The 26,270-nt window shown below is 48.3% G+C and overlaps 1 protein-coding gene across 1 annotated transcript in view; it reads left to right on the top strand.

The window, feature by feature from the left end:
• LOC119387778 (discs large homolog 1-like protein) overlaps nt 1-26,270 on the top strand; it is a 131,486-nt gene that overhangs the window by 43,329 nt on the left and 61,887 nt on the right.

Here is a 26,270-nt window from a genome sequence, read left to right as displayed (position 1 = left end):
ATAACTCTATCTAAAGAAACACGTTAACTCTGTTGGAAAGTCGTGCGTCCCGCGACTCTCCTAAAGAGAGTCAGCGTGAGAGTCACACGTGTAGCAAAAAAGAGTCAAAGGATTCCTTTTTTTTTTTCTTAGTGTTACGTGGCACTCGAAGCGAGGGCTTTGTTATTGGTTGATTTTTCTTTTCTTTTTTTTTCTAGTGATTGACATTTCTACGTCTCCGGGGGAAAAGGGCGTATCGTTTGCTCTCTAGAGACGAGTGCATAGAGAGGGTATGGCGGGGAAGCCGGCTTTCTCGGGCGGCGAGTGAGGAAGAGATAGAAAGAGATGGGAGGGGCCGTACGCCTTCCGGCGATAGGCACGGCGCCAAGACCTTCCTCGACTTTTTGGTGGGTAGAGGCACGACGACGACGCGCGCCGGCCGGCCGGCATTTGGAATTCCAGTCGACATTCCGGCGGTGAGCCGGAGCTTTGGGAGTGAAGCACTTGCGAAGCCGCGCAGCAGAGACCCCTCTCTTCCTTGTGCGCTGCTGGGCCGCTTTGGTTTCTCGCGCACGTTTTCTCGGTTGGTGCGCGGGTTTGCTTTTTGTTTTCGTGCTTGCCGCGACGTCGTTTTGTCTTCGCCAGTTCTTCACGTTGAGCGACAACACGGGAGCAAAGCGTGAACGTAAGTGCGCACGATGGGTTTCTTTTTGTTTTACCCCCCTTTCTCTAGCGTTTTGTTCTTACGCCGCAGCGGCTGTGTTTTCAGGCTTCCTTAGCTGCGTCAACTCCTGCCCGGTTTCTAACTTCCTTTTTTTTCTGAAAGCTGGGCGGAAGCTAAGGTAGTCTCCATCGTTCGTTGGACTGAAATTTCGCTCGATAACGGCACATTTATAAAATTGGTCTCCGTGTTATTATCTTGATAGAAACAAAAAAGCGCACAAGACGAGGACGGAGAAGAGGCTTGAGACGCACGAGCGCGTCCCAAACATACCAACGCGTCCAAAGAGTCGCTACTGAGCGCTACCAACATGTTCAAACAGTCACGTACTACCTTAGCTTGTTACTATCGTTGAGCTTTCTTTGTTTTCTACTGTTACGATTACTAGCACAAGCGATGCAGCTTGCGCTTTTTGAGTTTACGAAGAACGCTGTACAAGTACACAGTGACTTTGTTGGATTTGACATCTCGGAGTGTCTCGCTATAACGAAATCAGCTCGCTCATAAAACAACGTGTTTAGCGCGCAAGCGGTCCTGTAAACGGGCAGAGCTTCCCGAGACTCAGCATACATCGTCCGAAGGCGCCGCCTCGGGTATAGTCTCGAACTGTCGATTTGTAGGATGCACGAGGCGTGGAGGAGCCGCGTTTGCTAGAGGCTTCATGAACGGGTTCGCGTAAGCCATCAATCACATGCACCGAGCGTGTTTGTGCTTGGCCTCATTCTAATTTTGTTCTTTCTTTCAAGTATCCTCGAGGACAGGCATAATCGTTTACAGCGGGATTCGAAAGAAGAAAATAGCCCTGATAAGTTGAATTGCGTCAGATAAGGGCATGGCAGCGGTGCCTGAAGCAGCGTGCGCGAAGTTGCGACACGAGTCCGACTATACAGCATCATCTCGCTTTATCTGTCCAATTAAATGTGACCCGAAGGGCGGTAACGAAAAGACGAACTGTTGATTGTACTTCTTTTTCTTCTCTTGAAGTTGCAGGCCTGCCACTTCAATGTACCAGAAAACGTGTTCTTTCCTGATATTTAATTTCGCTTTTTTTTTTTCTCTCGCTCGCTGCCTCCAGCGGGTTGACCGAAATACCTTTTATGTTGCCTAGTCGGCTAGCCAAACCTGTATCGCAGTCCGCCTGGGCACGCTTAGGTCTTATTTTCGTTTTTTTTTTATTCATATTGTGGTTATGACATTAGTTTCCAAGCGGCCTTCTATTTCCAACTACGTAAGATTCGCGCCGGTTTTTCAAACAGGACGCCAGGTTCTCTAGCCCCCTGTAATCCGCATAAGCGTAGCTAGCCCTCGTCGTGCTTTCGTCTCGTCTATATACCCGGCCTGTTTGCCTACACTGATAATCAAACTGATGACGCAGGCCCGCCTCATTCCAGGCACGTCGATGTTCGTTATTTCCACGTCCACATACGTGCCGCCGCTCTCCTCACTCCCTGAGCTTGTTACAAACACCTCTTATATTGTTTTGCTTCCTCGCTGTTGCTATTCTGCATGCGCTCGGCGACCTCGTTCTCGCGTTTGTCCCTTTTGCTTCGTCTTTCGCACCGTCCGCAGGCGCCGTTTGCGAGGCCGCGCGTGTCACTCGGTCTCTCTCTCTCTCTATCTGCATGGTGGTAACCCCTGCTGTGTGACTCTCTTAAAAATAGTCGCTTGTTTCCCACGCTAAAGCTCCTCCACCACCGCGCTTTCGCGAGGAAGCTAGCTAGGGCCACCAAAAATCATTGTCGTGACTCGCGCTGTCATTCATTCCTCCGAGGCGGCCGACGGACGGTCGTCTCGTCAGCGGCGCGGCTTGTGGTACGCCCCGTCGTCGTCGTCGGCGCCGGAAGGTCGCGAGTGAGCTTCACGCCTGACGTGCGGGGACGCGGCGTGGCTTCATGCGTGGCCTGCTGCTCGCGGCGCGCGCTCCTCCCGCTGCCCCGCATGTTTATTCTGTAAACAGTTTGTTGTTTCCGTTCGTCTCTCTCCTAGGCACCGCTGGAACTTTTCTTTCCGCCGAAGTGTGCTCCCTCCGCCGCGCCCTCCTCCCCTTGATGTTTCGGGTGGGTTGCGCATCCTTGAGGTCCCTTTTCCTCGGCACTCGAAGGGTTCTGAAGCATCACTGCAACGTAAACGTTACGTATGTAGGGAAGAGAATAAAGTTTCTGCTTCTGTTGCTGTGCGCGCAATTAACAGTCATTACCAGGGCCTCATAATGGAGTGTTTTAGCAGCGCCCGTTTACAGTACGGCGAGTACGGTAATACTGTTGACGTCATGGTGCCATGCAATATCTCCTTTAGTCTCCAAGTCCTCTATTAGCCACTTTGATCATATCACCACGTTACCGTACGCAATGAGCAACTCGCGGGGCTATACGTTTAAAAAAAGGCTGCGCGCTCACCACAACGGTGCGGTATTTCCGTAGTTACCGTACGGTAAACCGACACTGCTGAAACACTCTAATAAGTCACCGACAATGCTAAAACACTAATCAGTCGTCGTACGACACCTTATGGGACCATGTTGCTGGGTGAATCGAAGAGAAATGCGCCACACGCGTGTGCACATTAGTGTGTGCATGCGTGTGTTTGTGTGTGTTCTTTCATTCGCGCATCAGTTAGCTATGACTGCCATAGCGCTGCTGGAAACAACGGAAAATCGCTATAGTAAAAACGGAAAGTTTCGCGGGCACATTTGAAGTCGCCTTATGGTTGAATCCTAGACCATACAGCTTCAAGTGCGCTGCGAAGCGCTCCGCTAGGCATGGTGTATGCTAAAGAGTTGTAGCGGAATCTACAGCTGTGTTTTGTATTGCTAAGAAGCTTAGTGTTGTAGACTAACTAACCCCACAGCTGGCATCCCCTATCTGACTTGGGAGCCGAAACCATCGCCGACCTGATAGTGATACGATGTGACGCTTTGTCACAACGGTATATTGTCACGCGCGTAGCAGCTTATTTCAGGCGGTATTCTTGCTCACCGGCTTGTATTCGCCACCGTCACATAAGGTCAGGACAACGATGTCCGCGAACCGACGATGATGAGCTGTCAGCGATGGTGTCAGGTTTAAGCCGTTGATTTCCTTTAAGGACACCTTAAAGGGACACTAAAGTGAAACGGTAAATTAGTTTAGACTCATAAATTATACTCTGAAAACTCGGGTGTCGTTAATTTCGCCACCACAGCTTTATTAATACATCAGAAAAATCAATACCAAAAGTTTCACTTTTAAATTTCCCGCCGAAGTCTCCGATGGTGACGTCATGGATTTCAAAGTACTTTTCCGTATTTCGGCCACGTATGCATTGGCTCAACGAAATTTCCGGAAACATGACATTTTAAGTCTCTGACTCCCTCAGAGACCAATTTACTTCATGTTTACCGATTAGGAACTACGTATGGGCCAGTAGAAGCCGTCAAAATCGATGACGTCACGGCGACTGGTGCGCGAACTTCAAGGTGACATCGCCATCCGCATTTTCGTTTTGCGCGTTTTCTCGCTTACCAAGCGTCTTCTCGCAGCGAGCGTGGTGTTTTCGGTATCGTGAAAGAGTACAATTTGAGAAGAATCGTTTTTTCTCTTTAGTTTCCCTTCAATAGACCGGGAAAATACTCATACTCTCGAACGCATCGGCTCCTTATTTTCATGATGTAGTTATTTTCGGCTACGTTCTTAAAGTACTGGCCGGTGCTTAAGTTGCTACTGTAACTCGTTACTAGTCATATTTCTTTACGTCATTCTTCGCTTCCAATCTTCCGTCTTTCTCCTCCCCGAAGACCAGGCGTATACGTTGTCTCGTTTATGTTAGGTTTTCCTTTCCCGTATTATTATTTTTGTCTGCGTATCGGTGCCTCCAAACAAAGAAACGATTTTGTAGTACTTTTTATATAAAATAAAACATCGCAGAAATTTAAGGCATTAAGTTTTCTGGAACCAATCAACCACTCTAGGAACCAAGTCGATCGATCTGTCGTCACCGTTAGCTTGGACGACGTCTGGATTTTTCCTTCGGCTGCCTCGGTATATCTTTTATCTTTTTCGACGGCTTTTCAGGCCGACATGATTGAAGTGCCGTTCCTTCCGCGGAATTGAGGGATAAAAGGTGGGCGGTGCTGGGCCGGACTGCCCGTCGGGAAAGACAGTGGCTGCTGTACGAGGTTCTTTGGAACTGCGTGTACGAAGAAGCCTCTTGCGCTACACTTCTGTCTTTGCTTGTTACATTTTGTTTTGCTCATTCTTTCCGTTGATATATGATCGAAAGTCCGTTCCTTAGTTCGCAAACGCCGCTGCAGGTTTTCTCATTTGGCTCGCGGAGGCGTCTGGGAAAAACCCTGAGGCGATTGAAAATCGTATCTCGTCTCGTCAACACCGTCGCCCAAAACCGTAATCTGGAAACCTATATGTCTTCGTTGAGTAGCTGTGAGGGCTGACGTATATTAAAAAAAATATGCAATAGTAATAATGGACGGGAAGAATACGTGGAAAATATGTTCCTTCCCTACTTTTATTTTTTTTTTCTTCGTCGTCTCTTGTAGAAATTCACGCCCACAGCTTTATATCGTTCGCTAATGCCAATCCTCGCGAGTTTCGAGAAGCGAGCAGATTACCACAGGATCATTTTGGAAATAATCTCCCAAAAAGATTGCCCCGGATATGGCCGACCTGGTTTCTTTATTGTCTTTTTCTTTTTTTTTCCCCCGTACACTCCTTTCACGGGATGTCATTGATGCTGCCTAACCTGCGTATTGGCTGCTATGCTTTTCACCTGTTTTTTCTTTTTCTTTTTTTTTTTTCACCATGGTGTTTATATCTGTCGTCAAGCAATACTTGAGCTTCCAAAGACGCCGCTTTGAAGGGCTGAGGATTACTTTTTGAATACGTCAGTCGAGTTTCTCCAAAGGCTTTTATGAATATCTACGTACGCGAGCGGTTCTGCATTCACGTCTTATAGGAATTCGACCGCCATGGTCGGAGACCGAATCCTCGCCCTTATGTTTGATGACCAAGAATTTCGCCTTTATAATCAATAAACCGCCGCACTCAGTCAAATAGTATCGCTGGTGCCATTGCACACTTATTCAAAAAAATGAATTAAAAAGAAAAGCTTCTACTAGTTATGATCGTTCCACCTACTGACTGGCACTTATGGCACTTAGAGAAATGTCGTAATTTTCTGATTGACATAAGCTGGCAGCATTCTTCTGTCAGCTGGTGTGTCTCGCTCCTTTTCGTAGTCATCGTGTCTTGCGCGCTAAAAGCTCCATTCGCGTCTTAACCGCATGCATATATGTAGTCATCTCATTACAGTGCATTCGAGCGTTGCTCACTCGTGCATTTCGCCTTGCAGACGGCGTTTTACTTATGCATCGGACGAATAAATTGCTTCTTTATACAAAGCCAAATTGAACGTAGAAGCTCGCAAATGGCAAGGACGAAACGGCGCGGCAATTTAGGAGGGAGCGCAAGCGCGCAATTTAATCAGCACAAATGGCTAAGGCGCCGGCCGGCGCGTTTCTCGTGCCTCCTCAACATACGGCCTTTGAACAGTTTTAACATTTTCGAGTTGCGTTAAGGCGCCTTCTTCAAATTTAACTAGAGTGAAAAGAAAACATTAGTATAAAAGACAAAGAGCGACCAGCTGCTTCGAGTTGTATCGCTCGCTGGAACTGGTCCGGTTTTCTGTTTTGTTTTTTTTTAACATTTCGTGTTGTCGAAAGTTTCGTCTCTTTGCTTTTGCAGATTTGCACTGAGACGCGAGGCATGTGATAATGAAAGTATATAAAATAGGGCACTATCTAGAAGCCGTGCTTTTCTCTAGGGTAAGAACACTATATGCAAAACTTCCGTCCGTTTTCTTTTTCTTTCTTTCTTTTTTACTTCCTCTCTACTTTTAAGCATTGCTGCTTCTCTCTCTCTCCCTCTCTTTCTTTCTCTCTTTCATGCTTTCTTTCTTTCTCGTGTGTTTGCTAAAAGGAAGCAGCTTCTTTTTTTTTTCGCAAGTGTGTGAAGATGCACTTAGCCAAGGGCGCTGGAGAAATATCCGAAGAAAAGCCAGAGCGGCCAGCACGTGTGTAGATGGATGCGTGTCCCTTCGCCGTGTTCGGTACACCTCTACAGTGTCCGGTGCCTTGCTAAGCACTTGCCCTAATTGAGAAGCGAAAGCTTCTGATACTCTTAGTTCGATGCAGATCAACTAACGTCTCCCGCGCGCGCTGAGGTCAAGACTTCCTAGACTGGTTGCTGTATTGCGATAGCAATTTTATGGACACTCAAGGCCCATTTTCGCCGTCGCCGTCATGTTCCGTATAAAAGTTCAAATCGATAATGTAGCCCCGCGCGTCGTATGTTCTGTGTGCGAGCGAAAGCTTGCGGAGACTGCAGACTGAAACAGAGATGAAACATGCCGGCCAGCTCCGTCGGGTAAAGGAGCATGAAGGGGTGCCGGTGGGGGGGCTGCGTCGCCCTGGCGGCAACTGAGTACTTTGGTGAAAAGGTCGACGCTCGCGCGCGTGCTCTTTCGACAGAGACCAGTAGATGGCGTCTACCCATGTGCGTGCTGTGCGCTCACAGCTTACTTTGTGTTTAAGTGACGGAGAGCGTGGAAACCGCTTCGCGCCAGGAGCGTCCCAATTGCACTCACGCCAGCGTTTTGTAGAGTTATGCGCGAGATCGGGTCCTAAAGAAATTGGCTGCTAGCCTTACTTCGAATAACATTTCAGTTTGCCACGATCGCATTCATTGTTGCACCCTTGCTGCGAAACTGTGATTTTTTTTGTTTATTAGTTGCTGCAGGCATTGTTCCAATTATGTGTATCGCACTTTATCGCCAAACATGCGCGCAGATATGTCCTGCATCGTCAGGCCAGATTTTTTTATTGGAGTCTATGTATACACTTGCGAGAACTGTATTCATCAGATGCGCCGACACAAACCGTATCCGTGCTTTAGAAGGGAATCTCCTATAACTGTGCACGTCTTTGACGCAAACAGCTGCGTATATAGCAGCTGGATGATATTCCTCCCCTTCTCTCGAGTGCCCGTTATCCGAATTGGTTTGTTTCTTTCACATTGACCGGAAAGTTGTAGCAAACCCCTCCAGCTAAACGATTGGCCATAACTTCACGCGCATGGTAGCTGATCGCAACGGCTACAAAGAAGTTTCGCTTTATTTGTATACCCTTAAGCGGGCGACTTAATCGTCGGAAGACAGAAATAACTTTATAGGAAAAAAACAAACAAAAAAACCTTCTGGGAGCAGGAGGTCGTAAATCTGAGCCCATATACGTCGCCTAGCGCTCTTTTCTCTCTCTCTCTCTCTCTCTCTCTGCGGGCTCTGTGGGATCGTGGAAGATCAATAAAGCAACCGAAAGCGATTAACAAACGGCGCTTTGATTTAGCGATATTTTTTGTTTCTTTTGTTCTCCCTCCTCGTCCCTCTAATTTTGGAAGCTGGGGTCGTAAAGAATAAAAGCTACCCTCCCATGAGGACGGCAACTTCTCGATGCCCCCTTTTGCATGCAGATGTACTCTTCTATGAAAGCCATTAGAACGAAAAGCCAAATCTCTCTGCCGTTCTCTGCGAAGCGAGCACCAAAATGCAGAGTAACAGACTTTTTTTTTTGCGTTTCTTGTGACCCGCTGATTCATTCGAAGATATAGTGTGACGTCATTGAAGTGAAAGAGCAGAGCGCCGACAGAAATATAGCTATTTATAGGAGGGAGAACAGCCCGCGGCGATGTTACCACGAATATACGGGCAGATTTAGTGCACGTACTTTGCGCAAGTACTAAGTTTCTCTGGACTGCATAGAGTTTGGCATTCGGGTAAGTTTCTGGCGTGCAAGCGCCGTGTGGAGCCTGAACGTTTCTGCTGCTTGAATCTTTCGCTGATACGCTGCGCGATCTGATGTCTGCATGTCAATCGACTGTTCACTCGTTAGGACATTGCGTTCGGTCTTTATGGGCGCCTTCTCTCTGCTAATGTAAATAGCAGCGGCGTAGCCAGGGGATACTTAGTGGAGGGTGGAAGTGGGGTGGTGTCAACTTCCCCTCCTTCCCCCTGAAAAGAATTTCTGGCTAAGCCCTATTAAACAGGCATATTCGTAGAATAAAAGTTCGGTGTTTGTGCCTAACATACTTTGGCTTTCTGAGTACTGATCTCTGAATATATTAGAACACTTGTCGGAACGTTCAGATTTTTTACCCAAGTTCAGCGATACAAGCTTATGTCTGCATGGCAAGGTCAATTGTATTGAGTGCGCAAAAGTGCTTCACGTCACGAAAATTAGAGGACTAAATTGGATGGATCATCTACGCAAATTCTCTTTAGGAGGGCAGCAATGGCTGTGGGCGGAGCTTGTATATCTATTTCTTAGGTTTTAACGTATGCTGTAGTGCTGCGTCTGGAAAACAGCAGATACGCATGTCCAGTCTCGTAGCGTTTCGGTGTTACGTCGTTTTCCGTTCCTCACAGCGTTGCGCTGTATTTGGCGAGTGGCAAGCGTATACGTAATGATCGCGCAAGTCCACGTATATGTCGGCAGCGTATTATCCGGGTCTCACGCTATAGCTGCGCGCGTTTCCTGTCGCCCTTGGAAGCGCCCAGCAACGCCTACCCGTGGGCTGCCTTCGCGTGGCTCGCAGAAACCGGAAATTTGCGGCTTTTGCCCATCGCGAGAGAGGTCTAATTTGTTTTCATTATCCCGATAGAGCTGTCTATAGGACCGCCGTGTTTCTCTCGTGCTTCGCAAGCGTTTCTTCGGCCCCCGCCGCGCGGCCCGAGTGTCGCCGTAGAGCGGGCGCAGTGCGTGTGGGTTATATAGTGCACTGTATTGATTGTGCCATACAACGCGCAGGACTCGTGCGCGGAGGGTTTCCGCGGCTTGATCGATGTCGTTGGGGGTCGGCGACGCTGCGAGCCCTTTTTTTCGTCGTTTGTTTATATGCTTGGGCTATGTGTCCACCACATTGGTGGATTTGTATTTCGTGCGTGTATGGGTGTGTGGTCTATATATATGTACGGCTGTAGTAGGCCTTCAGATCGGTTACTACCCGGGGGCTGCAGCCATTCGGAAAGCGAGAGAACATTCGCTTTGCGTTGACTAAGGGAGCGATCGGGGAGCTTTCGGTGAGCAAACAAGATTAGACAAGGGTCAGATACGGGGCCCGCAGATAGGCGAACTGATGAGCCGAAGCGCTGTTGTGCTTCGCGTCTCACGCCGGGGCGTGCTCGGACAGTGTCCGCGATGGGCGCAATGAGGAGATATGGGAGCCAGCGTGCTGGAACGGGCCCGCTGAGCTGACTGAGATCAATGTGCGCGGAATGCGTGGTTTGCTTGTTCGACCGGGCCCGTGGAATGGCCTTCGCGCCGCGCCGCTGCCGTATTTGTACGCGTCGCTTGTACGCCGTGTACTACCACGGCGTTTATTACGTTCAACGACGCTCGCCATCGCGCGGCTCTTGAAGAGCCGTTGCTTGTTGAGCTCCGCTATTCTCGTTTCAGTTTTAGTTGTATCTTTAACTGGAAATCAATGTCTTATAGACCATCTCCCTGTTCTAGTAATATATATAGTATATGAATAAGGACTGCAGCAGATTAACAGTTTGTTACGGCGGTTTTATTAGATCCTGTACATTCTGTGCATATGGGCCGTTGTCCATCCACAGTTATTGAACTCCCTAGTACTGGTAATACGGACATCGATCAAGTGCCTATATGCATTTTGTGTTCGCGTACGTCGCACTCACGCATGGAGTCCTCGATCGAAGCCGCGGTGACGCAACGTTCATGGACGCTGGTCGTTGTTTCGTGTGCAGTTTTCTGAACCGTTGGTGGCGTGTACCACCAGCATATAGTTGTCTAGCGCTGTTTCGATGCTGGCTGCGGCGGTCGCATTTCGGTGGAGGCGAAACGCTATAGAGGCCCATATACTGTGCTATTTAAGTACACATTCAAAGAGTGGTCGAAATTATCCTGAGCCCACTGCTGTACGGCGACTCTCATATAGCCTGAGTCGCTTTGGGACGTTAAACTTCATAAGCATAAGCAAGCATTTGTTGTCCGAGGTCAATTAGGACACGTTGCGCACACTGGAACCGCATACATGAAACTTCGAGCCACCACCGTTGCCAGGAAGTACCCATATGCGCCTGATATATCGCGATGTTCATTGCTGGCATCTGGCCGATTCCGGTGACAGCGTATCGACAGAGCACCGCTCGAGCTATATTTGGAATCGGAATTGGAATCGCTGCGTTTATCCCAGCGCAACTCGTTAATTACTCAACCGTCTATACTCGCGTTTCTATAATATACATTCCGTCGTCCCGTGTGCCTGTTCGGGCAACTAGCGTAGCTTTGCGTATATTCCTCGAGTAGTGAGTGTGTAGTTTGACGGCGAAGAGAAAGCCGAGACGTATATAATATGTTAATGCAATGACTCTCCGCAATCTCTGTTTTTCTTTTTTTTTTCGCTCTGCATGACAATTCCGAACCGTTCCTTGCATATATATATATATATATATATTAGGGGTGTGCGAATATCAAATTTTTCGAATACGAATCGAATACGAATATTCACCTTCGAATATCGAATCGAATATCGAATAGCAAAGGAAAAATGCCTCCACAGTAACAATATTTTATTTAACATGTAGCTATCTGAAAAAAAAAAAAACATTAACAACCTGACTGGCAACACAACATACACTGCTATCTCCAGAACACAATGTCCAGGCTAGCACAATGCACATCACAACACAAGCAAATATCACGGCACAATGAAAGTAATGACTAGATGTTATCATGAAAGAAATATGAGTTGCTCCACATGATCAGGCAGGAGGCGCTCCCTTCTAACAGAGACACCTCCCCCCCCCCCTGCCACTGACAAGGCACGCTCGCTTGGAACAGAAGCTTTGCCGGACTGGGTATCTGAAGGTGCCTACAGTCCGCCACCAGTCACATGGGTCACTGTCTTTCTTCAGAAGTGGTCCCGCATAGTGAACGAGTGGTAGTGCGGCACGTTACGGCCGCATAATATTGAAAATGTATGGTTACATGATCGCCAAGGGCGCTGCACGTCGGAGATGCACCAGCAATAAATCATACATATTGGGGCGCTCGTCGCAGGCGGATGTCGTGCCTCCGTGTACTTACGATGTTTATCGCTCCTCTCGGCAACGTTTTTAGCTATACGAACGCAGCAGAAATGTGGAAGACGAGTTATTTTATGCATGATAATGGAATCGCATATTCGAATTTTTCGATTTTTCGAAGTTATCCAATATTCGAAACTTTTCGAATACACGATTTTCGAATCGAATACGAATATTTCGAATGTAAGATTCGACGAATATTCGAAACTTTCGAATATTCGCACACGCCTAATATATATATATATATATATATATATATATATATATATATATATATATATATATGCCAGCCGCTTGGAAGTGGTGGGTTGGAACTTGGAAGAGCCGAGCCGCATTGCGCACCGCCCTTCATGTGAAGGTTAACGTGTAACGAGCCTTTTCGCACGCGTCTCGGCTGGGCACGATCGTGTGGTTACGTAGTTAAACCTTCCTCTTGGCCCTCCTCGCCTGAGCGAAATTAATCTTCGTGATGCATGACAGCGGCAGGCTGCATTAATCAAAGCGCGTGCTTGAAGGTTTTGCACCGCGATGTATAACGAATGGAAAGGGTGTAATTAACGGAAGGGGACGTCAAGCTAATGAAAGCTACCAACAACCGTTAACATCGCGAAAACTCATCGCGCACGTATTTGTTTATTTATCCGGCTAATTCAGTGCGCATGCGAAATCGTCGGAATTGATATGCGCGGCGAACCTCGATTAATTTCAAAACGGAAGGCTGCTATTAATGATGCTTTATCGTGAGTTCGAAATCCATGCTACATTCCGAGGTGCTCTTCCTGCGTGGAACTCGCGGTACCCCAGTAGTTTCGACTTACACATTTGCATTTTGTATGTTATTAATTACTAATTACGACGAGCAGTTACGTAAAACTGGATATCTTATCAGTGTGCTCTCTACCATACCCATGCAGTCGTGTTGTCGCGCGCGTACCACGAACATGCCGAGTAAAGGTATACCTTCCGTAGTGATTCACTTGGTGCTTAAGAGTAATAAGAATATTATGACGCGATTTAGCGGTGAATGCTAGAGAAATACATTAGCGTTACGTCTCATTGCATGCAATTACATTTATAGCTAACTGTAGCCTACGCAAGCTTACATTAGAAAACGCTATAGCCAACATAAACCAACAAACCTCGACTGTGAGTGTGTGTGTGTGTGTATATATATATATATATATATATATATATATATATATATATATATATATATAATATAGCGAACAGGGCTGCTAATAGATGAGTAAATACGATATCCGACAGTGCTGTTATTTCCATTTCGCCCCTGCTAACACCAACCGTTCGTGAACTCAGTAGGTGCACGTTAAAGCAAAATTATTTCGTTGTCCTCCGAAGTTCAGCATCTTCCTCATTATATAGCCATTAAGTTGTTTTCATTAAAACCACACTTATGAAGTTGTGGGGTTAATTAAACCCCATAACTCGAATACCCTACGCATGAACTCGAGGTCGAATACGTGTGTCCCACATTCCACGTATACCTAAGCGTAATTGGACAGTGCACACAGCGCCGCGTCTTTGTAAGGCTGCATGGAATGAACGTGAAGATGAAAGGAACGCAGAATCTTTCACGTTGCGGCCACCTCGGCCTGTGGTTCACGGAGAGGGTCTCCTCGCCGCGGCGCCGCATTGTTCGGGCTCGCACCGTCCCTGCTTCGTTAAGCGCTTCGCAAATAATGTGCCGCGAATCGAGTCTCGAGTGGACGGTTCCGTTTGTCGCGGCTGCGATTAATTATCGCCGAAGAAAGGCGACGAGCAAACGAAAACGCGCCTATCTATTCAGATGGAAACGGGCTTTGTGTGCGGTCGGACGGCCCTTTTATGAATTAAATAACTTCATCGTATGCAGAAGACGCCGACGAGGCGCCAAGAACACTGTACGCTTGCGTCATTCTGCTGACGAGCACACTCGCGCTATTCTAACGTCATGATTTAATAAAGAGACCGACATCTTATACACTTTGTTAATCAGGAGGCATTGCCGTGTGGCAAATGGGGATTAAATGAAAAGAAATGAACGCGCTCGTATACTAGCTGAGCTGCGTTATGGACATTCTTGCAGATGAATCACTTTATAATGCATCAGCATGAACAATTCTAATTAACGGCATGCTCATGTCTGTGTTCCTACATTTTGCAGTGCTCTCTCTCTCTCTCTCTCTCTCTCTCTCTGTGTGTGTGTGTGTGTGTGTGTGTGTGTGTGTGTGTGTGTGTGTGTGTGGGTGTGTGTGTGTGTGTGTGTGTGTGTGTGTGTGTGTGTGAGAGAGAGAGAGAGAGAGGCGAGGCAGCTCTTACGGGTGGCGAAAGAAACTACGCAGCGGCAAAATTTCCCAATACTATCGCGCTCTCTGCTCGCGAGATAAAGGAACGCGAAACGAGGCATTGTCTCTTCAATGCCTGGACAGCGCAGATAGCGGCCCGCCTCTGGTGTTACGCTGTCGTGCCACGTCCCTGCGTGACGCGGTCGTTGACGAGGAGAATTGACGCGCGCGAAATCGAAACGGTGTGCTGCATGCTGAGGCCTCGAGAAAGTGCCCGCCTCGCGTGGCGTGCGCGTCCTGGAATGAGTCGCTCTGCCTGCGCGTCGTTGATAAAATTCCCCCGCCGTGAACGCAACTCACTCCGCGTCGTTCTCTCTGATTTCTCCGTTGCTCCGATGCCTCCGTTGCGTGCAGCGTGCAAGGGCCTCGTTGAGGGAAAAACGCGTGACAGACACTCGTTATGTTTCCTTCTCCCACGTGATGTCATAAACGCTTATCGGAACGTGAGAGCGGGGACCACATAGTCGCAAGTTTGGCTTCGACCGCACTCGAGTGCAGAAACAGTGATCGCCTCCGTCCTTCTCTACCGGGAGCCTTATTCTTCCACTTTCGCTATACGATCTTTCTTCTTTCTTTCTTTTTTTGTGCCTAGATCGCTTGCTCGTTCGCCTACTTCCAAATATATGTGTGCGTTATTATTCTCGCCGTTTCGTTCACAAGCTTGCTTTTGCTTTTGCGCTAACTGCGTGGTGTATAATGAGAAGGTTCACGGACGTCATTTCTCGCTCCCTTCGCGCTCGAAATGGAAATATTTCTTTCTGCTTTTCTGTATGAAGAAGGAGAATTCTCCGCTGCGGAAGGTAACAAAGGGAATAAGGCTATAGCGTTTCAGGGGGCTATATGTTGGTTAACCATTTTCAAACGATATACGTATACACACCTTACGGTTTGCAGTTCTTTTGAGCTCTTGCGTATTCCTGGGCCTTGATCTTGTACCGAAGCCACGGATCCGCTCGATTCCATTCCACCTTTATCATCTGTGCACCGTTCGCGGTCGGCAGGTAACGTTTAGAACCCGCGGGCCAAGCGTCGGATCTGAATTTCCCTCTGATTTTTGACGAAGTGCGAAACGGAATACAGCGCCAGAAAAGGCGTCGCTAGGAAATCGTGACCCATGTTTACGTATCTTCACCCTGCCTTTTGTCGGAGGCCATGATACATCTTGCGGTGTTGCGTTCGACGTTTTCCCAGAAGTAAGCTAGTTTATACCTTAGGTCTATAAATGGCGATTTTGCGTGCTATATATATATATATATATATCTGTAGGGTGAAACTCCGTAGCAGTTGAAACACATTGAAGTCGCCAGAGTCTGCAGTCCTGATATTCCATTCGCACAGCAGCTTATAAACTCTGTCTATTTCGTCGCAGCTTTTGCGTGGTGCGTGCACCGTTCTTGCCACGGTTGGTTGCATTTTTCATAAACGCCCCCTCCCCCCCCCCCCTGATGTACAGTTCTGGGCAATGCAAAACCACTCGCAAAGCCCTCCCTTCCACCGCCGCGTCTCCCGTATACGTTGAGATGTAACTTTGAGGTGCAGAAATCGATCGATCAATCAAGCCTGTGCATACATTTCGGACCGAGGTCCTTTAGCTTTTTCTTTTTTTCTTCTATTCTGTCGCCTCCCCTGATCTGCCTATAAGCTGTTAGCGCAACGTGCGTCCCGGGCGCTCGTCCTGTTACGCTGTGACTCGCCCGGACGGCGTGATGGATCGGTGTACGCCAGCTGACGTCCGCTAGGCAGTAACCGGGGTGACGGTCGCGGAAAGCGTCTCCTCGCGTCCATAGCGGTGCTCTTCCGGCCTGAGTCGCTGCCGCTGCTCGGTCTTCCTGGCTGACGAGCGGCGAAGCGGTTCCCTCTCGCTTCCTGCGACATTTGTATACTTCACAGTACACGCCGACGAAAGTTTCAGGAATGCCGCTTATGCCTTGCTTGCAAAATCTCAAGCGCAATTGTTTGTTTGTTTGTTTCCTGCGTGTGTTGTATGTGTATCACGCTTGACGAATTAATTTTTCCTTAAATACATTAGATTATATTCAGCTTAGGTCAGGCACGTAGGCAGGATATTTTTTCAGGGGCGGGGGGGCAAGGCCTAATTGTTCGAAAGAAAGTCTTTGCATTGCAAATAGAAAAACAAGTTGCCCGGGCATATAGAAGGCTGGACGAAATTTCTTTTGGAGGGGGGGGGGGGGCTACCTCCCCCTCCCCCCCCCCCCCGCCTACGTGCCTGGCTTAGGTTACGTGGCCCGTGGTTACGTCGCAGTGACTGTGCGCCACACTGTCACTGCTAAATCGGGGTGGTATACACGTGCACATGACCTGATGCATTGTGTCAATTGGTTGCAAAGCAATTGCCTGTATTTGCGGTAAAATGGCTAATTGCTATGGGTTTCCTGAATACGCGGTCATTGTCATTTTCATCACCTTCTTTAGAAAAGACTAATAGAAAACGCTATCATCACGCTGTTCCACCGTGGTTGTGTATACAAGCCGATGAAATTGGAGCAACGTGTACATAGTGTCCCTTTCGTGGTGGTCACCGTTAACGTCGACGGCGTCAACGTACACTTACAATACTAAAGATAATAACCATTTGTGTGTATATGTGATTGCCACTGACACTGCGAATATAAGCGAGATTGTCCTTGCATAATGACATTTCTACTCAATTTATTACTAACTTCTTCAGCGTCCGTTTCATCTCGTAACTATAAACGGTTAACGTTTCATATTTGCGAAAATGGCGATGCGTAAATAAATGGATCGTATACCATAGGTTGATGGGGCACCCCCGTGTGGGCGATATGGAAGCTAAACGATTTCATATGTAGACGAGCCAAGTGGGTTTCAACATCGGAGTGGCCATCGTCAGCGGGCGAATCATAACACCGTGGCGATGCACTTAGTCCTCCTGCACATTTTTTTCTTCACTCGGACTTCCTCGCGCGTTGCGTTACTTGTTTATCTGAAATGTGTAGCTCAGTATTCTAGTTTCATTTCGCATCATATCGTTGCTTCCAGGCTGGCATTTCAGTCGCTTTCTCTTTCTTATTTTTTTTTTACCTCGTCAAAAGCCATTTCGAAAGAGATTCGGGCCAGGAGAAGGGCTAAGCGGCTCCTTTGATATGCGCATGCAACGACCGTTGTGACGAGCGCTTCCGTGCCAGAACAAAAGAACGTGAGTGGAGGCCCACTTAAAACGCTTTCGCAACCCAAACGCTGGTTTCTGAGCGAGAAATTTGTGGGCGCGCGTCTTTTCGTTTTGAAGTACGTACGTCGCTGTTCCGTTCCATTTGCTCCTCTTTCTTTCCACTGACGCACTCATTTCCTTTGACTGTTCAGACGTACACGTAAGCGTGTGCTGAAGAAGAAGAACGGCGCCCCCTTTTTCACCGTTCCCGCGAGGCATTCGCGAGACGCACTGCTGGGGCTGGGGCTGGGGCTTCCATCTATCACGACTTCTCCGAGAATCGAGAAGTCACGTTCCTCTGCGGCGGCGTAACGCTGGGAGCCGAGGTGAAGTCGACGGCGTCTCAGTGGCTTTATTGTGCGCACCTCCTCCATGTCCCGCACTGCCACTCCAGTGTATACCCTTCTCTTGCTCCCGCTTCTCATCCTTCTACTATACACTGTGCACACACAATCATGGAGGATCGTGTGTGTGTGTGTGTGTGTGTGTGTGTGTGTGTGTGTGTGTGTGTGTGTGTGTGTGTGTGTGTGTGTGTGTGTGTGTGTGTGTGTGTGTTCAGTGTATATAGTAGAAAGATGAGAGGCAGGAGCAAGGGAAGGGTTTGTACTGGAGTGGCAGTGCGAGATGATTGAGGCGCTGCTGTTTCTTGTGCTCGCAAGAAAGCACGTTGCGCCTGCTGTACCATATAGGCACTATAGGAACCGCTGGAAGGGGGTACATATATTGGGAAGTAGCTGCGTTCTGCGCGGTCGTGTCGGGAAAAGCAGAGACGACGCTCTTTTACTTCCAATAAGTACGAAGAGCAAACCGTGTTCTCGAAATTTCAGACTTGGAGTGCGCCTGTTCGTTCGTCCGGCCGGCTTCTATTATACCGTCGCGCTCAATGCTCAATGAAGCACAGTTTCGCTTTGAAGCGGAACACGTTTTTTTCTTCTTCTTCTTCTTTTCTGATTTTCCGCCCGTTTGAACCGTCTATTTAAGTGTCTTCTTGTTCTGCCTCTTCTTCTATTTTTTTTTTCTTTTTTTCCCTTTCGTTTTCGGTCTTTGGTGTTCTCGTATACCTCCCACGAAGTGTGTGATTTGTCCTTTCTTCTTGTGTCGTTACGGTTGAGGAACAGTAAATAACCTGAGATCAGAGCGATCGATTAAAATGGGGCTTCGTCGAAAAAGTGTACCTACGTACAGATACGAAAAAGAAGACGAAACAAAAGATAAAGGGTGCGCGCGGGGCATGGCGTGCAGGACGGAAAAGGGTCGGAATCGACGCCGCAGATTTCGATTCGCGCACTGACGGCTGTAATTTGGCGGCTCCTCTAGGGCTTTCTTCCTTTGTATGCGCTGCAGGTTTTCGCAGGAAGCCGACAAAATGTAGGCTCCTTCGCTTTCCGCTTATTATTATTATTATTTTTTTTTTTTTCATGTCTCTCTGTCTACACTGCCGTCATTCCCGGCATCTCGCCGCGTGCGCCACGATCTGTCGAGACGCCTTCACTGTCGTTTGACACAAACACGGCGGCCAGGACATGAGCGCTCGCCTCCTCGTCTTCCACCCGACTCATACGCCAACGATGTCGTCTTCGTTGCTCTTGTTTGCGTTCCTCACAGCTCATCTCATGTCTCGAAGACGCAGAGGTGTTGCTGACGCTTCTGCTTCGCGATGCGGAAGTGTGCAGTTCCGCGTTTCTTCTCTGTAATATAGAACAAAGCACAAGAGAATTAAGGGGAGATGACGGGCAGAGAGAGATGCATCTTGGTTTCGAAACCGGCTATCTTAGACTGGCTCCTTTCCCTATCTATCTATCTATCTATCTATCTATCTATCTATCTATCTATCTATCTATCTATCTATCTATCTATCTATCTATCTATCTATCTATCTATCTATCTATCTATCTATCTATCTATCTATCTATCTATCTATCTATCTATCTGTCTGTCTGTCTGTCTGTCTGTCTGTCTGTCTGTCTGTCTGTCTGTCTGTCTGTCTGTCTGTCTGTCTGTCTCTGCGTGCGCGCGCGCGCGCGCGCGCGCGTGTGTGTGTGTGTGTGTGTGTGTGTGTGTGTGTGTGTGTGTGTGTGTGTGTGCGCGCGCGCTGTGCAGCGCAGTCTTTTTTTTTTTTCTCCCTTTTCAGTGCTTCATTGTGTGCTATGCCAGTGTTTCCTGTGTTCGCCGCCATTTTTATCGATCACTGTGCTCACAACCGCGGCGTATACTGCGACAGCTTCCCATGCGTGCTTCCTTTTTTGCGTGCCTCCGTGGGCGCGCACGCAGTTTGCTTTCCACGACTGTGTACACATGGAGCCTATATATGGACGTGTTTCTGGTGCGCAGCTGAATTTAATTTGCGAGTTCGCGCCGATTCAAAGCGAGCGAGCGCCGCCTCTTCCTTATTTGTGCATGTCGTTTCGTCGACGAACGCGCGCGCGTATAGCTTTCTATGTCGTTCTTTATTCCGTCTTGTTCCAATTAAAAGCGCATGCGTGTGAAATTCGATTGTGCGCCGATTGCTTACGTCGGGGGTTTGAACTAAGGTGCAGCTAACGAAATCGGGAAACTGCTCACGATCGTTCCGATTCATCTTGTCGAGAGAACTGGCGCGGCTGCTGCTGCGGCTCCTTTGTACTTTACAGGTCAGGGCTTTCTTTCTTTTTTTTTTTAACTTTTACTCGTGCATAGGAGTGTGCTTAATTAACGACTGAACACTTCACGATTGAAGACACGTGTTTTTAAACCCTACTATAAGTGCCGCGCTATCGACGAATATGGTGATTAGCTCGTCCCATCTTTTTTTTTTTTTTTTTTTTAGCAGAAAGACATTCATTTGCGTATCTAATTGGTTCTTTATTGTGCTCAACGCGGATTTTTGCAAAGCTGAGCTTTTGAGCATAGATATATACAGCGACGAATTAAGTCAGAAGCATTGTGCGACTTGGGGCTGTGTGTCTGTCTTCGCACTTGTAATTTACCGATGCGACAGACCAACTTAACCTCCCCAGCATTGAGAAACCAACTGCATATATACTCCAGTGTTATTTCTGCCTCGAGTTGGTCTGTGCTACCGCCTGTACACTTGATGTGCTTACCCAAGTGTGCGCGTGATTCTCTTTCTCTTCTCTCTCTTTTCTGCCATTTATCCCTTCCCCCAGCGCAGGGTAGCAAACCGGACGCGTGTCTGATTAAGCTCAAGGGAAGCTGAAGCACTTATGAAAAAAAAAAAAAAGACTTTGGAATGTGTAGTCATAGTTTCATCCCTGCTCAATTCGAAAACCAATGTAAGAGTTCACAAAAGTGAACGCAAATAGCATTTCTTAGTAAAAAGCAGCGGCTACAGCCGCAGGGCTTCTTGAGCTGCTGAGCGAAGGCGGTGACGACATCTTCGATGTGCCGTGTCATCAGCGTAATCAGCTCTGTCAAAGCATGGCCTTCGCAATCAGTTCCACCAACGCGCGCAGCCGGAAGTAGTCACGGAGGCCACTTCTTTATCCTCCTTTTTTCACGGGGCCAATAGGCACGCGCCATTCCCCTAGCGGAAAAGTCGCGAAACGCCTCTTGATCTCGGAGGCTTTCGTTCTGGCAACACCGGTCGTCCTGGCTCCTACCAAAACCCTATCACAACGGCAGAGGGCAGCGCAGGAAAATGAAAAAGGCGAATTCTGGCGGCCCAATCCTTCTCGGTTAAGCCGTTGCGGCGAGATCACGTAGCTTGTTCGTGTGTATTGAGAAGGCAGGGATTGAAAGCTTCAGCCTGCTGCGCGCTAGTTTTCTGTATTGTTTGATGGGTTCGATAAAGAGCATTAGATGTGACTCCCCCTTTCTATAGAAGGGGGATTGATGTTCACGTACGGCTTTCGAAGGAATCGTCCGGAGCAAATGCCTGCGTGCCACCGCGGGCCCGTTATTCGCTTCTAAATGGTGCGTGCGCTCGAAGTATTTGTCTACGCAGGCTTTTCTCCTTCCGTCTGCTTGAAAGATTTTCTTCTTCCGGGTAACGGATTCCCCGCCGAGTCCGAGGGTGCTGACGATGCCGCTAGCACCATTTGAAAAACGGTGTCGACGGGACGTCGTGCTCGGATCATTTGTCCTCTCCCCTGCCCACTTTTTAAAGCGTGTTTTTCTCCTTTTTTTTTTTGTTCACCTAAAACAATACAGGTCGTGTATTCTATACCTCTGCTCCTTTGTCTTGCCTTAACGGGTCCTCGCTAACGTATTTTTTTTTTTCACCTTTAATCTTTGTCTCCGCTTTCTGACGCCGGCCCGAAAGTCGATTCAGCAGCTTCGGCTTCCGTCATTCCCGTGATTTGCTGCCTGCCCTCTTGGCATTCCATTCCCACTTTTTATTTTGATTCTCCTTCCCGTTGCGGCGGCTGCGGGTACGTCCCTTTGTTGCATTCTTTTCAAAAGGCGTATACATGTATGCATAGCGTATTTGGAACGCGACCTCACCGGCGCGCAACCTGCCAGCCGAGTCGCTCTGTCTGGCGCTGCACTGTTTCTTTGATCTTTTTTTTTTTTCTCCCTCATCGCACGCCTGTGCACAGCCAAGCATTGTCTGCTTACACCCGCGTGGCTTACCTGCGTATGCTCGCTCGCACGTGTTGCGCCGGAATTTGGCGCTCGGCGGTGACTGACGAATGCGCATCTCATCGCATCGTATTTGCGTATGCGCTAGTGCAACACCGCTATTCGGTCGTTCACCGAGCTCGCGACGGGCTGTGAGCTCGGCGCCTGCGCGGATGCCGGTACATCGGAAACTAGCTGCGCGATGCGGTGTCTCCGAACGACGGCGAGGTTTGCCTGCTCCGATAACGCACACACGGTGTCTTCACAGCGCCAATGCCTATCGGTTGTGGGGCGAGTTTCGTTTCTGTAATCGTGAAGTAGTCGTATATGCGGTCAGGGGCGTAGCCAGAAATTTTTTTTTTTTTGGGGGGGGGGGGGGGTGTTCAACCATACTTTATGTATGTTCGTGCATGCGTTTGTATGTGTGTGTATATATATACGCAAGCAAAATTGAAAAATTTCGGGGGGGGGGGGGGGGGTTGAACCCCCCCCCCCCCCTTGGCTACGCCCCTGGATGCTGTTGTGTCACCTGTGCCTCACGTATAGGTTGAAGTTGATGCGTTGGAGACGCAACTGCAACGGCGGTGGCCCCTCTTTCCTCTTTAGTATATCTGGCATGCATGTCCGCGATTTCAGCAAGTATTGCCCGTCCCTCGGACCGCGTTCCGAATCTTTCCTGCTCGAACGCGTATGATCCAAATACCACGTACGCGAGCGCGATACATCACGGTTGGCCACGCCCGCGCGAATATGGCCGGCTCGGAATCCCCGATGCGCCGCCGATGCTGACGCCCCACGTTCTCGGATTGGCGCGGCGTGGTTTCTTCGACGAGCTCCGAATGCCGCGGTGGCTTGACGTGCCACTGCCGCCGCCCTCCGTCGGACTAGATATTATTTATTTATTTTATCTGTTTTGTTCTCCCTGGACGGTCGTGTCAGGTCGTTGGCCCGTCAAACGCGTTTGCCGAGGAAAGCTCGCGCCACGCTATCATCCGCGCTGCCGTGCGCGCCAGTGCTGGGCGTAGGCCCCTTCGACTGCGACCGCAGAATCTCTCTCTCTCTCTCTCTCTCTCTCTCTGTACGCTTGTGTGTGCGGCCAAGGAGTTCCAGGCTGTGTTCCTTTTGTGCTCAGTGCTCGGTGTACGTAGGTGTATAAATATCCCAGCGCCTTTCTGCGTGCGGTCTTTGTGGCCGTCGCCACATTGTCCACACGTCCGCGCGGTGAAACACCGTTTATCAAGCGCAAAGTGGAGCTGCCGTTCGGCGCGCACTCCCCCCCCCTCTCCCTCCTCCTTCCCTCTTACCTTCTCAATATATCTGTGGCTCCTAGACTGGCTGAAGTCGCCGACGTCAGTGCCGTTGATGGAACGCTTTTTTTTTTATTTGTATTTTTTTCGTAGTCTTGTCGCTGCCATTACCGGAGAAATTCTGATTTATGGCCCGCTGCTGGAAGTGCTGTCTCTGCGCTTAACGGTGCGGCAAAATGTGGCCTCGTCGTCGTATAGCTTTCCACTTCGCGCTCTTTTTGCGAGCGTGGTCATCGCGATGGGCGACCGCAGTAAAAGGGCCGTACAACTGGCGTCAAGCCTTTCACTGTGCAAGCGGACTAGTGTCCATTATTAAACTGACCCTTGTTAAGTAAACATTGCGTGGAGTCAGCTTTCGTTCATAATTACGAAAGCACGCACAGAAGAAAACGAAAAAAAAAAAAAAAAACACGTCCTCGCTTGCAGTGTCGCGTCGAACGTGTACTGTTCGCAGCTTGCGTTCACGGTTCTTGTTTCTTGGCTGTCATCAGATATAATGCGTCTCTGTGTTGCTGCGCATATTTAAGCTACCATTTGTGTACGCCCGTACTTGGTAAGAGTCTGGTGCTGGGCCTGTAATTGGTACATGGTTAGAAAGAACGGAGAATCCAGCCTTGAAGGACGCGCATACAAAATGAGGAAATTACACGAACACACACTCTCAGGCTAGCAACAGTTTAATGAAGCAAGGCGGTTCGAAGTATTGTTTCATTAAACTGTTGCTAGTCCTATAGCGTGTGTGTTCGTATAATTTTCACCTCTTGTGTGCGCGTCCTTCAAGGCTGGGTTCGTCGTTCTTCCAAGCCCGTATATAGGCTTCATGCGATAGTTACGCGGATCACACAGCCACCTCTGCTTAAAAGCGCATTGTTACGTGTGTGTATTCGGCGCAGTTAGTGTGGTTTATATGAAAATAGGATCCGAGCATAGTTAAGAAGGGGTTATAATGGCAGAAATTTTGGAACTGACTAAATTAAAGCAGTAACTATATACAATCACTTCAAGGCGTATACGTATAAAAATGGCATACATCACTGACGTATCGAGCAGCAAGTCATCGTGTGAGGAATGTCAGTAGTATCAGCATAACCCCACAATAGCAATAACCGTTGGACAAATAAAGTTTATTCAACTCAACTCAACTCGGCAGATACAAACAATGTACTTGCGCCTGGAAGTTTGTATTTCCTGTTAGCTGTACGTTAATTAGGCAGCCACGTCACACTGAACGAGGGACGATAAAGGAATTAAAAGGAACTGGCTTCATTAAGTTCGTGAGCGAATCCTTGCTGGCATTAAAGTAATGCTGCCGCCGACAGGGATTCGAATAACGAGGGATCACCGTGTTTCGCCCCTGGCCGTTTGAGCCCTGCCTGCCCTCTCTCAAATTTGTTTTGTGTGACGTCGAGTTCTTAATACTCTGACTCCGTCGCGCCAGAACTGTGCAGCGTAGCCGATGGTGGCGCCCCGGTCGGCGCATCAGGTCCCTGCGATTTTAGACATCTGCGTAGCACGCACGAATTGCTGTGCTGAGTACACATCTCAGTTTTTCCTTTGGATAGTAAGCCACTTCGCGATTGAGTCCATGCATTATAGAATCCCGTATAGACGTCCTATATTGGCGTTTGGGCACATTTTATGAGATACATTAGCAGTATGCTCGTATCATGCCGTGTCTCTGCCGAATAAATATATTTATGCAAAGTATAGTATAAAACTGCTGAGCTCTACATTAACTGGGACTGTTTTGTATGGTTTGGTCGAAAGATTAAGATAACGTCGTTTCCTTTCTGTAAAGCCCGGTGGTTCTTTTGAATACGTCTTGCACATACTCGGCAGTCTTACTATACGCAATACGTTACTATGATCTTTACGAAGACTCAGGTGAGCACTTTAAGAACTCGAATCTAGCTTCAAATTGGTGCGACTTATTTCCTGAGAAATTCCAACCTGACTATATTATCATCCTCTAGTTATAATGTCCGACCCATTCCTTTACACGATGGATTGTATCCCGTATGCTACCGTTTGGTATTAACGCATATATGCGCAAGTTAAACATTTTAAAAGGTTGTCAGTGTCGGTCAATTGATTGATTGATTGATTGATTGATTGATTGATTGATTGATTGATTGATTGATTGATTGATTGATTGAGTTCAGACGTAGCTATATAAAGCAAAAATTAATGTAATCTGTTCGGAGACAGATCGCTATAGGATGGAGTCGGATAAGTGCAACAGCCTCGCAGCACAGCGGTACACCTGAGCTATCAGACTCGCTGTGTAGCCTCTTCGAGGGTTCCGGGCCGCCATTCTCCACTGATGCAGGGCTTCCACTACGCCGCACAGTCTTGCTGTGGCGGAGATTAAGTATGAGCAGCACAGGGGGCTCAAGACGTGGGCGTGCCTCGGGGCGCTCTCGCGATTTGCCTGACGCCATGAAAGCCTGAGTAAAAGGCCGGCGAAATGGAAAGGCGCGCAGTGCGTTCTCCGACACGCGTTTATCGACCGCGCTCTATTCACTAGAAGACACGCATACTGACGTAGCTGCTAATTACAGTCGCAGCGTATGCAGCGCCCCCGTTCTTTCTTTTTTTTTCCTTTCGTCTTGCTCTTCGTTAGAGACCTCGCCACCACCTTCTTCGTCTCTCTCTCTTGCCCGTTAACCCCGAGGCGGCCGCCTTTACTATACTCGCATGGACGACCCTGGTTTATAAATAGGTACGCATGGTTTAGGACGACGACAAGATAGGTTCCACCTTTCCTGGATGGAAAATTGTTTTCTTCGTTTTTTTTTTTTCTGAATCAGGCAGAGAACCGTGTATCACATAATTTTGCGTGGGTGTAGGGCACTCCGGAAATGACATGGGCGTAGCCGGCTGCCGTACGTCCCCTAAACCCGTGCTAAGTATATATAGCCTGGTCTCGTGGACTTCCAAATAAGGCACACGTTATTCTTCTGGAAAGGCAATGTTTGGGGTGTCCGGATCATGTTTTGGGAGATATTAAACAT

Source organism: Rhipicephalus sanguineus, chromosome 3 (genome assembly GCF_013339695.2).
Source record: "Rhipicephalus sanguineus isolate Rsan-2018 chromosome 3, BIME_Rsan_1.4, whole genome shotgun sequence".
Lineage (NCBI taxonomy): Eukaryota > Metazoa > Arthropoda > Arachnida > Ixodida > Ixodidae > Rhipicephalus > Rhipicephalus sanguineus.
This window is presented reverse-complemented; position numbering and strand designations above follow the sequence as displayed.